The 12,794-nt window shown below is 35.0% G+C and overlaps 1 long non-coding RNA gene across 2 annotated transcripts in view; it reads left to right on the top strand.

Annotated features, from left to right (window-relative positions):
- Window positions 1-6,305: 6,305 nt before the first annotated feature.
- The window catches only part of LOC136036077 (uncharacterized), a 33,925-nt gene continuing 27,436 nt past the window's right edge, over window positions 6,306-12,794 (top strand). For both annotated transcript variants that reach the window (XR_010619629.1, XR_010619628.1), the window contains exon 1: window positions 6,306-6,404. This is a non-coding gene — a long non-coding RNA (uncharacterized LOC136036077). The remainder of the gene's footprint in view (window positions 6,405-12,794) is intronic.

Genomic DNA, 12,794 nt, shown 5'->3' with positions numbered 1-12,794 from the left:
GTTTTCTGTATTATACTTTTGCCTTTATGGGAGTCTATGGCTGATTTTTGATTTTTCATTGTCATTTTCACTTGAGTTGGGAAATGAGGTCTAAATTTCTCCCCTCCCAAAGGATTTTGAAAAAATAACGCTACTGGAATTAGAGGTTTCGCTATACAAAAACAACTAGATTTCTTTGAGATTCAGCAAACTCAGTCTTTTTATTTTAGCTGCAAAAAACTATGATTGTGCTAAAACGGTTATTTTTCAGTTGCTATTGTGACCAGCAGTAGAAGTCCACCAGCTCTCCAGAATGCCCTTCAGGTACGTCTGTGACTCAACTAGACAGTGTCAAAACGGGTGATTGTGTATTTTGGGTACATGCTTTACCAAAGAAGCTACTCCTGAACGTTCTATACATAAAACTGATGCTGAAGAGTTTGAAGGCCCCTGGGATGAAAACGTACCACCTACCTATCCTATAGAGGTTAATTTGAACCCTAGACCGGGTCTAATTGGTGGAAAAATGTATTGGCGGACCAAAGAGAATATAGCGAAAATCAAGTCGTTGATCAGAGAACTACATCGTCCAAGGGGTAAAGTGGATAAGCATTACTATCCCATAGAAGTCAATTTTGACGATGAGGTCAATTTTGACGATGTATATATTTCCTTTTCTCCTTCTGTCTCTTTTTTTTTTTTTTTTTTTTTTTTTTTTTTTTTTTTTTTTTTTTTTTTTTGTGTGTTTGTGCTGTTGCATTGGTGATTTCTCTTTTCATGATATATATATATATATATATATATGTATATCGCTACTATTTCAAACTCCCTAAGAAGAATGAAAATGCAATACCAAACAGAATTGGTAAGGTAGCGGTAAGAACATTTTTTTTTTGGTCGTACTGACCCAGGTTCGGATCTTCTATAGACATATTTTTAGTCCTGTGTTGGCGCACTGGGTTTGACCTCAGTTTGGTAATACGAGACCCCGAGATCAAACCTAGCGGAAGCAACACGCTGCAAGACAGACGCAAGGGCCTTATTAGTCAAAGAGCCTTGCTAATTCGTCGATTATTTGTTAATATGCAATATCAAAACTGTAAAACTATTTTTTTTTTTTGCCGCAGACATTTTCCTGTGGAATATTTCGTCTCGTTGAAAATTGAATGTTTGTTGATACAGAAGGAGAGGGGGAGAGAGAATTTGTTTGGGTGTTATTTAATGCACCATTATCGAAATGTAAGTGAAATTGTGTTCCCATTTTTCTGAAGGGTAACCAAATTTGTAATTTTTAATAAACAGAAATTTTGAACTTTGCACTCAAAATTCATTGGCAATCTTGTGTAGCCATTTTTCATACTGTTTGATAATTCCACAAACATATGTTACTATCAATTGCCAATTAGCTCGTGGAAACACAAGTATTATTAGAATTAACTCATATTTTTTAAGTACAGCGGATCCAGGCCCTACATTGATTAGTTAATCGATTCAGTGCCGAACCTACCAATATATTTTAGTAAAATTCCTTGTCTCTAACGAGATCTCTATTTTAGTAAATTTCCTGTCTCTACTGCTCTGGAAAACAAGTCAGCAGCAGTTTTATATTTCATGAAATTAAGAGGCATTCAGCTTGATGTGATAACCCATCTTGCTGGTCATGCCCCCAAGCTTCCACTGTAGAAGACAATGAAAGTAATGGCCCAACCAGTGCTCAACTTCTGTCCCACAGCATTAACAGTGCCAGATTTAAACCGGACATGTTGACTTTTACTTTTTGTTTGTTTAATAGGAATTACACCATAAAATACCTATTGAACAAGTTTATAATTCGGATAATGCTACGCGGCTTTAGCTATCAGATGATCTTAACTGTTTTATTTTATAATCCCGTGAAATGAAACGAGGTCAAATGTCGAGTAATCTCGCAGTTGCCGCTATAAAAAGTTGAAGGGCAAACTAGCTGATTCTAATGCTTTTAGTATCAGGTTTATTTCTTTAACATAATAAACTTTGTTTCCACATTATTAAGGGGGGCTACTTCCCCACCCCTTTCAATTTCCCTGGAGCTAGTCAATTTCACTGGAGATAATTCTAAAGATAGGATGAGCAGACTTGTTATTAGACTAACAGGTAGGGAAGGATCTCCAGCATTTTTACTGGGTGGGGGGGGGGGGCAACAGGGGTCTATATCCGGATAATCAAGGGGAATTTCTTTCTTTAACTGTTCTTACTTTGGTTGCGGTAATTCTGCTCTATAAGTGGGTGTCTTTTTAAACTTCAAATAACCGTCAAGATGTTTCAAGATGGTTTTAGTTTTGTAGACAAGGGTACAATAAACGCATAAAATTCTTTTCACTCTGTGACAGAGGGGCCATTTGGGGGGGGGGGGGGTTCAGGGGCCGGCAAATCCCCACCCCAGACTTTCCAGGGGGCCCAAGGCTTCCACCACAAAGGGCTCTTTACCGGGCATAATAATCCCTTATGTCCAACGTAATCCATTCTGTCTAATTGATTTGAAATTACTGCACGCCTAAATGACCCTTTGACCCTTGAATCACAAAAGCCGTAGAATAAATAGTTGAAATTACTAAAAATACTTTAGCATAAAGAGCAAGGTATTACGAGGAGGTAAACCCCTCATATGCGCAACAATTTCTGCTTGTTTTAAGTTTTAATGCTGCTCCTCGCTTTCAGTAGAAAAAACTTTTCATTTTTATTTTTTCATTGTTTTTTTAATTAATGCTAAAAATCCTGCGTCCCCTTCATTGAAAGTCTCTTCCCAATTGAGAAGTTTTTCCATGGAAAGATCCTCCCACGTAACCCCCCCCACCTCAACTCTCCCTCCCAAACCAAAAAAATCCCCCTAAAAACGTCCGTACACTTCCCAGTAACCATTACTATATGTAAACACAGGTCAAAGTTTGTAATTTGCAACCCCTCCCACGGGGACTGAGGGGGAGTAAGTCGTTCCCGAAGACATAGTTATTACGTTTTTCGACTATGGTGAATAAAATGGCTATCTCATAAATTTGATCCGGTGACTTTGGGGGAAAAATGAGCATGGGAGGGAGCCTAGGTGCCCTCCAATTATTGGTCACTTAAAAAGAGCACTAAAACTTTTATTTCAGTTAGAATGAGCCCTCTCGCGACATTCTAGGACCACTGGGTTGATACGATCACCCCTGGAAAAATAAAATAAAAATAAAAATAAATAAACACGCATCCGTGATTTGTCTTCTGGCAAAAAATGCGAAATTCCACATTTTTGTAGATAGGAGCTTGCAACTTCTACAATAAGGTTCTCTGATACGCTGAATCTGATGGTGTGATTTTCGTTAAGATTGTTCGAGGGGGTGTTTTCCCCTATTTTCTAAAATAAGGCAAATTTTCTCAGGCTCATAACTTTTGATAGGTAAGACTAATCTTGATGAAAGTTATATATTTAAGATCAGCATTAAAATGTAATTTTTTCGATGTAACTATTGGTATCAAAATTCCATTTTTTAGAGTTTCGGTTACTATTGAGACGGGTCGCTCTTTACTACAGCTCGTTACCACGAAATGTTTGACTAAATCCAAGCGCGACTCTCCAGGATTTTTATTGGGGGGGCAATAGGTGTCCGTATCCAGATAGTCATAAGTCATGAGATATATATCAAATTTTTCCTCCACATTATTGGGGGGGGGAGAAATCCCCCCCCCCCCCAAAAAAAAACACCCCTGCTTAAAGGTTCAGTGCAAGTAGGTCTTGATTGTATACCCTATAAGAAAGTGAAATTGATTCTTCCTTCAATTATTTCTCCTTTGTCAGTTCTTGTAAATATTTCATTCTCGCAAGTTTCTCAGTTCTCTTATGGAAACTGAGGTGATTATTTTATTCAAATGTTTGACCGAGAGTGATCTAACAGATATTTGGTTGACATCTCTACTGTCTACATTTTTTAAATACGTATTATTTCCCTTTTTTTAGAATCAAATATTTTCTTTATGGTTTTGAACTTGGTTTCCGAGCAAAGCACTCAACAGCTCATGCATGTGCTACTCTTTTAAACTTTCTACATTCACCTCTTGACTCTAATATGGCTCTTGTCACTATATGAAGGAACCTCAAAAAGCTCTCGATTCCTTAATCCACCAATATATGCACTTTATATAATCTCATTATGGTGAAAGAGAGAATTTTAGCGATAAATTTCATTTCTATTCGTCTGGAATAGATACCGTGTCGGTCCCCGTTCCCACCCACCATCTCAAGTAGAGTTTGGCATCACCCGGAATATATCTATGCCCACGAGCGAATATCTTCATGAGATGAGGACACTCAAGTTGCTTTCATTGACGGGTTTTCTCAATAAACCCCGTGATCCGTAAGTCTGGTTTCTAGGCATTTTTCTTGATGATGATATCTCCTTCATGCATCGCATTAGTTTAACTAAAATGAAGTTATCGAGTTTTTTTGGTGTATCGAGAGAGCTCGAGCATATTTTTCCCAGGTTGATTATAAAAGTGAATGTCAACCCTATTATCTGAATGTTAACTTCTTCTTCCCTTCTGATACCACTCTCTAGTCTCTGTCTAGTCCCTCTGTCTATCTAGAATATATGGCACAGAAAAGAACCTTTTGAAACTAATAGTTCAGTGAACAATTCGTTACTGGACTTGAAGTCGCTTTATATTTTTTATAGGGGTCTTTTGTTTTTCTACAATTGTGATCATGTCCCTGTTGCCCTCAGAACTAGTCCATCTCTTGTTTTTTATCATTCTACCTGCCATATTTGGAATTTTTTGACAGTCGAATTCATTTAAACCCATCAGTTAAATCATATTCTTATCCTCCAACTACTTCTTGTGCGGCTAGAACGCTACGGCTCAGTCTGCTGAGAAGTGTAACTGGTTTAGTGCTTTGAAAAGAAGTATAAATTTTTTTATGTATCTTAATAATTTAATTTAATTCTTTTAGGTACATTTTTGCGTTTGTTTATCTTTCATTTATGTTTTTTCATAGATTTTTTTTTATCTGATTGAGGCATGTTAGAAGTGCTTGTTTCATTATTTATCATGCATGGCATTATACTTGAGACTGGTTTTTGGTGGGTAGTCAGTAAAAGGTGACGATCTGTCCTCTTCATTTTTTTTTAAGTATGTGTTTTTATTGTTTTTTTCTTTCTTGCTGCATTCCAAAGCCTTACCGAGCGTAAACAATACTGTATGTATACGTGTGCTATTTAATTAAAGTATGGAAATTTCATTTTAATAGGCATTATTTTTAAATTGTCAATCAGGATCATTTGGTTTCTGATAATCCAAAAAAATTATACGTTTCTATGCCTGAATCCTGAAGGCAAGAGAGTATTACTTACTACCAATGTTGCGTAAATTCAACGTGTTTCATTAAAAGGTAACTAAATGAAAAGTAGTTTGCTAAGGACACCCTGTTTTGTCTCATAATTGGGAGGGAGCAGATCGAATGAAAAAAAAATCATGGTTTTTGAATATATAGGAGAGGAAATTAGGAAAATTATTATTATTTAAAAAGAAAAAGGCTTTATATTTCTGCGCAGGCTCTCAACTGCACTAAGTTTCTTCTTTTTTTTAAAAAAAAGTCTTTTGTTCGACTGATAGTGGCACCAGATGAGTTTCCAGTACAATTTTTATCAAATAATTTTTAGCCGCTTTATTAGTTTTTTTCTTTTTATCAACAGATGCATCTAAAATTAAGTGTAAATTGTTTGAAAATGAATTGTACCTAGCCAGGGGTTAATCTCAATTCTCAACACTTTTTGTTCGCAAATTATGTTGTTTTGCGTCTGCGTGTGATCTGTTGCTTAATTTAATTCATTTGGGACATAATAAATAGCAAAGTGTGGAGAAAATCTTAGATATGATGTGCCACTTTATCATTTTACTCCCGAAAATATGAATTTAAATACATACCTTTTCAATAGCATAGAATTCATTGACTATCTGAAAATTTCATTTGATGATATTTTGACCCAGTTTGGCCCAGCCTTTTTTGTTACGAAATAGCACAAACTCATACTTTATTGTTGGTAAATCTTTGTCGTTACTCGCTATACAAGACGGTATTCACCCTTAGCTGGCTTTCCAGTAGCCCGCTAGTCCTGGCGAAAAATCGGGACACATCCCTGCTATCAATTTTAAATGTAAAGTTTTTGAATTTCAAGATACTGAATCGTTTATCTTTGCGTAAGAATTTTAAGAGTTTTTGATGGTGAAGATTCTGGCACCCAACTGGGTTAAGGTTTTTTGTTGAAAATCTCAGTTTTGTTTAATAATTTACAATAATTATTGCCATCTATATTAGCTAATATTCCTATTTGATTAATACTCACAACAAAAGTGCGAATATTTTCGCCAAGTTATATGTAAAGAATTTGTAGTGCCCACATGGGCCATGCCAGGTAATGATTAAGTGCTGAATTGCCGATATTGCTTTTAATATATATTAATAAGATGTATTTTAATACCTTCTAAGTTTCTGGGAAAAAATGTTATTCCTTAACTTTTGTTCAAGTCTAGTCTACTTTTTTTTAACTTGTTAAAATCTATTGTAGCCTAATATTGCTGCATTCCCCACTCTTCACAAGGAAACACTATAAGAATCTGAAAAGATAACATTCCAAATACCTATTTAGTCTATATTGTTCCTTAAGGTGTACTAGTAATCTATAGCCCACCACAGACATTCAAAAAGTTCCAAAGCTGCCAGTAGCGCAATTCCAAAAGCTGCTGACATTTTAGTAGCACAACTTGTGTTTAGACAGCTTTGCTTTGAGCATATGTAAAATTTGCAGAAAAGTAACCAATGTAACTACATATGACTAGCAGTTAAAAATATAAATAGTTTTTTGAATCACAATTAACAGTGTACTCTCATTCAGTGGTAAGCCAGGCACTTCCCATAAATATTATATTTAATAACTTCATATGTACCATTTTATTGAAAGTACTGTATTATATTTACTCTAATACTGCTAGTGGAGTATAGTATTCAAAGTCTAAAGTATACTATAGATAGCTCACTACTGTTAGCCTACTTTATGGATGGAGTTTTACATTCCCTTGTTATTTGTATTATAAAAATCATGGGTAAAATTCTAGTTAATTGACTTCTTGCTATCTTGGAAAGGGGTTATGTTAGGAAAATGAAACTTTCAGGCATGGATCTATAGGCTAAAGAATGTCCTGGAAAGGTGTTTTGAAGTAACTATCTCCACTCCTTCTCCCTCTAGAGGGCCCTGACCTTTGATGACCTTTAAAAATACATGTGTTATAAAATAGATCTTCTGCTTAATTGAGGTACAACAAAGTTGTTTTTAGCTTCACAACTTTGCTCAGTCCCATTTTATAACATTTTAAAAATAGGCTATGCAAATACATTTTCAAAATTTTCAGGGCCCTCTAGAAGAAGAAGGAGTAGAGGTGGGTACTTTAAAATATCTTCCCAGGATATACTTTAACCTTTAGACCTGTCTCCAAAAGTTCCATTTTCCTAACCTAACCCCTTTCCAAGATAGTAAGAAGTCACTTCACTAGAATTTTACCAAATCATGTATACCCAACTACATGCCTACTGAAATTACAAAAAGCAAAATTTGATTTTCTGGGAGAATAACATCAATTTGCAGCCTGGCAGTTCCATGCATTATGAAGCTGTGATATTAGTTTTACCCTAATCTAATCCCCAAAATAAACAGAGAATTGCTACTACATTGTAGTGTGGCTGTTTTAGGCTACTAATCTCCCATGCCCTAGGTTCAAGAAGCAAAATTCAATAAATTTTTGAATGGTGACAAGTCTTGGTAAAAGGATCAATTCCTTTAATCAGTCCTTATGTATTATACTGCCAACACTCAAGAAGTGAAGTTAGGTTGATCCTAAAGAAAAATACCTAAATATAATGAAAATATAAAAGTTTAGAAAAAAATTTGGGCTATATATTTGCACATTAGGGGGAGGGGTAGCCTAAACTAACCTAACCTGCATCCCTTAATGTGCAAATACATAGCCCAAATTATATAATTCCAAAGGATTCTGTCACCCAACACATGTTTTCCACTGAGCTTAAGCTAAATTCTTCTTAGTACAGACAGATAAAACCAGTTTGTTCTCAATTTTTACACAGTGTAAACTTGAGTGTTGGTGGCATAAAACATAAATACCTTGTAATCTATGACATATTCAATTATTAGGTATTTGAGATTAATATATTATGCCCAAAACCTAGAGTAAAGAGAATAAGACTCATACAAAATGTAGAAAATAAGAGAAAAAGGTATCATCTAAAAGGGTCAATTTAATTTTCAAGTAAAAACAATGGTTACATTTTGAAAAAAGGTCACAAATTACATGTTCATCTAATTTATAGCTCAATAATGAAAACATCTCCAAATTTATCATGAATCCCCTCCCCCCTCTCTGCATAGGTAGCATGCTTTTCCTTTTTCATTTCAGGAAAATTTTTCAATCTAACTCCCTTATATTTTCAGACCTCTGAAAATTAAACAGAACAACCCTCTTTGCATTGATGCTCAGAATTACACTGATTATAAACATGTTCAAATGAAATTCTAAACCAACAGCCACAACAGACTGTTTAATTCAATGGCATAGTCTAATAAAAATCATTCTTTTACTAGCATAGGAAGAAAGGTCAGTAATTCAATGATCTATGTTGGGTATTTGATTTGTAGTGAATAATTAAGACAAAAACTTTGGAAGAAAGCAAAAAAGTTCAGTGAAAGTTACAAGGGGTGGATTGTCACTAGTGGTAAATCACTAGGGGGTGGCAACCCTGAACAAAAGGGATTTTTGGGTGACTGATTCTTTTTTAGAAGACAGATTTTTGGAGAAATCTCCAAAAATTCAGAGATAGAGGAAGCACTAGTACTTTCAAGACAAAACCTGACAACAAATTTTTACAAGGCCATGAAAACTGCCAAGTAGCATTGCTACTATGCTATCCCACTTTTTGCATGGCAGGCCTAACTGAGACTAAAAAAACAACAAAGAGAGGTAAAACTCAATGAAAAGAAAACAAACAAAACTGTGGCCAGAAGAGAGAAAAGATGAAAGACTAACACAAAGCAGATATTTTGTCTGTATGCAAACTAGGCATGCTCACCACAAGGGAAACAAAGATATAAAAAAAGAAGCTGAACTACAAACAAATAAAACCACCATGAATATTAATCAATACAATTGTCACAAAATGATCCACATAGGGAAAAATAGTTATTAGAGTTACTTCAATAAGAACATCAAAGCAACTGAGGAAAAAATTAAAAAAATTGTAACTAAGTTAATTATTCTGTTGTGAAATAATCCTCTTGTTAGCTATTATTGAATCAACTCTTTTTGGTCCAGTTGCTAATCCAGTCCTCTGGTGATTATGTAAAATCTTAATTCCCTAATTGACTTTTGGTTCATTTTCAAAAGACAATCATAGATTGGGTTAAAATAAAATTCCTGTGTCTCTATTTATTGAAAGATTAGCTAACATATGTTTCTCAATTTCTGTAGCCTCCCTTGCACAGTGAGAAAAACCACTTTTATTAGAAATAGCTATGGCCTCATCAAATTATACACAATGTTCAAGATGAAAGTATGTATTCAGCTGAAACAAAAGTTTCAGGAGACTTGCTTAATTGTTCTTTTTTTTATTGAGTTATGATGCTCAATAAATCTTTCAAGAAATTGTTGTTGTGTTCTACCAATATAAAACTTTCCACAAGAACAAAGAATTTAATACACCCAACTTACTAAATCTCCTCAGGGTAAATCCTTCCCAGAATTAAGGAAACTACCAATTGGAAACATGTATCAATATTGTGTTTACACAAAATTTATTTAAGCATCTCCCCCAAAATATGTGCATAAGGCTCTGAAATCCCTATCCACCAGTGAAATTACAACCCCTTGTTTCACTGAAATAGGGTGGCACAAATGAAAATTCAAATACATATCACTGTATGTAGGCTTTCTATATATTGAGAACAGTAAATAGTAATCACTTTTAATTAATAAGTTATTAAGAAAAGGTAGTTTGTCATTTTCTTCAAACTCCACTGTAAATTTTGTGTTTTTATCAAAACTATTTAAATGTTTATGAAAAAGGTCCAAGGAATCTAAACTGTGTTTAGCAGAGGTTTAAATAAAGTCCGTGAAAAGATTGGCAAACAAAGGAGAAAGGGATACCCCCATAGCCAAACTAAACACCCATTTGTAAAATTCACCTCTAAAACCAAAATAAAGAGAACATTCATTTATAAGGATGACCAACTTCATAATGACATCAATATCCAAACTAGCCATGGTAACATCTTGTACCAACTCAAAGTACTTTAGTAATTTAATGCTTAATATATCTTTGCACTTTTTCACATTACAATTTGAATAAATGGAAACCACATCAGAACTACAGAGAATTCTCCTCCAATGTAAAATATGATTTTTGACTTCCTAAGAGAGGACACAATGCCACTGACAACTGCTTTCCTAATTTGGCAACAGGTGATGAGAAATTTGATACAATGGGATGGAGAGGGCCTCCAGTTTTATGAAATTTTTGAGACTATATAAACCTAGGCCAATGTAATGGATTCACTCTTTTCTTCAAATTGATTTAAAAGCAAATTCAATTTTGATAAAAGTCTAGATCAGAGGCTATTGAGAAGGAAACATGTTATGAAAAAAAAATTCTTGCTTCAACAGTTAAGCAGCTCTTACAATCCTCCTGATGTCATTACTACCTCTGTTGATCCTTTTATGATTGCTGTTTTCAAGAGTTGGTCTATTAAACCATGGAAGACACAGTGGGATGCAAATGAGTCAATGGCTGCTCATCATCAGTGACCAGCAACTCTACAGGACGTTTTTTGGGCTATATATTTGCAGATAAGAGGGGGTGGTAAGTAAAGTGGAATTACCGACAAAATATATTAACTAGATGTATAATTACTCTGCATATTATGAAGTAAGGATTATTTTCTTAACGTTTACCCTTCTCAGTAGCCCTTAATCTAGACCTTCACATTAGTATGTATAACTTTTGTTGCATAGTCCTACATACAATTTGGAATCTTGTAGTGTTTCTTTCTTGAGTGGTAATATAGCAGTATTACTAAACCCACTTCTAGCCTATTGGGTTTGCAACATTAGGGTTTACTAGTAATAATAATAGTAAATATATTGAAAATTTGTCTGTGTTGTCTAATGTGGGTAATCCAGCCCAATGATTTGAGATAGAATTTAGATAGGCTAACATTGTTGGCAATGGGCTCATCTAAAGTAACACTAGCAAGGCTTGAGGCTGAGGAGAATAGAAAGAAGGTAATCAAACTGTAAAATATAAGTATTTAGTGGTTTGCAACTTCTGGAGGAAATATGTTAATAAAAGTAAAGATAACATTAAAGATGTTTAATTAACCAAAATAGCAAGTGCTAGCATAGATGTGTCATGTATACAATCAAACCAAAACTGTAACGCAGGCAAATATCATACAGATCTATTTAATTAACTACACCAAAAATCAAATACTTGCTAAAGCTTCATAATTAAAGTACTGAGTAAAATAATGGACAAGTGATTTATAATAACTCTTGGTACTAGAACCAGAGTAAATAAATAATTTTGACATTCAATTAGGTTTGTTAGAGTCTATTGTTTGGTTTTTCAGTGGCAGGGTTCTCAAGGTTAGGTTGTAAATCATGATGAATTAGATAGGTCAAACAATTTAGTCCAAAAAGATTTGTCGACTCATGTCCAGAGCTATCAAGGGGTTTCACATTCATTTTTTAGTGATTCATCTTGTGTTGAGTAGTAGTGTCCAAGTTTAATTATTACAACTCTTTCTTGTACCATCTCAAGTGTATCTGATTTGTATTTTGTCAGTCCTGGATTGTAAGCTGGGCATGTATTGTAAAGAAGGTTAACATAACTGCAATACCAGTATACAGACTTCACCCCCCTCAAGAATCACTCAGTATCCAGCCTTTATTTGAAAATGTCAACAGATTCAGCAGTAACTGTGTTTACAAAGAGTTTGTTCTAATTGTTGATAACTTGTGAGGAAAAGAATTGAAGGCAGACTCTGATTAAAGGTAGAATGCTTACAACTTTCAACTTGTAAAGCAGTCTTGAACTTTGAACAAACAGAAACATTCATGGATTGTAGTTAAAATAGGGGAGACCAGGGCGCCTTCGGTCACTTTTTCGATTACCAGCCACCAAGAATTTTACGTTCGTTATTTTGAAAAATCTTGCTGAACGCAGGGAAGAGCAACGTTTGATCTACCAAATCTATTTTGTAGTTTTCTTAGAACTCAACCGGATTGTAAGAAAAAGGTGATCCCGCTGAAGCTCCATTTTGACCGGAGGTGCCCCCAACCCGGGGCACCTTCAGTCGGGCTTGGGGCACCTTCGGTCAGCCTTGCAATTATACGAATTACCTCCGTTATCCTGTCTTTAGATGGCTAAATATACAAAGCTTACTTATGTCTTCGTTTATTGTTTGTAAAAATAAGCCAAAGTAACAAAATCACATCATTTATTACTGTCGGAAGGAAATTTTCGACATCACTTTTGATACAGAGGCAGAGATGGTTGAGTTCAGCGACTTCACTTTTCAGCGGAGACTGGGAAAAAGTGGAAAATCGACGTCGCTGAACTCAATCATCTCTGCGACACGTGCCGTACCCCCACTTCTTCTAGGAATGGGCAATTTCATCTTAACATCCGCCAAATTGACATAGCTTTCATCCACTACTTGTGGGAAAAAAAACTTGCTAGA

This window comes from Artemia franciscana, chromosome 15, assembly GCF_032884065.1.
Source record: "Artemia franciscana chromosome 15, ASM3288406v1, whole genome shotgun sequence".
Lineage (NCBI taxonomy): Eukaryota > Metazoa > Arthropoda > Branchiopoda > Anostraca > Artemiidae > Artemia > Artemia franciscana.
The sequence above is the reverse complement of the archived record's forward strand: the minus strand, read 5'-3'. Positions and strand labels throughout refer to the sequence as shown.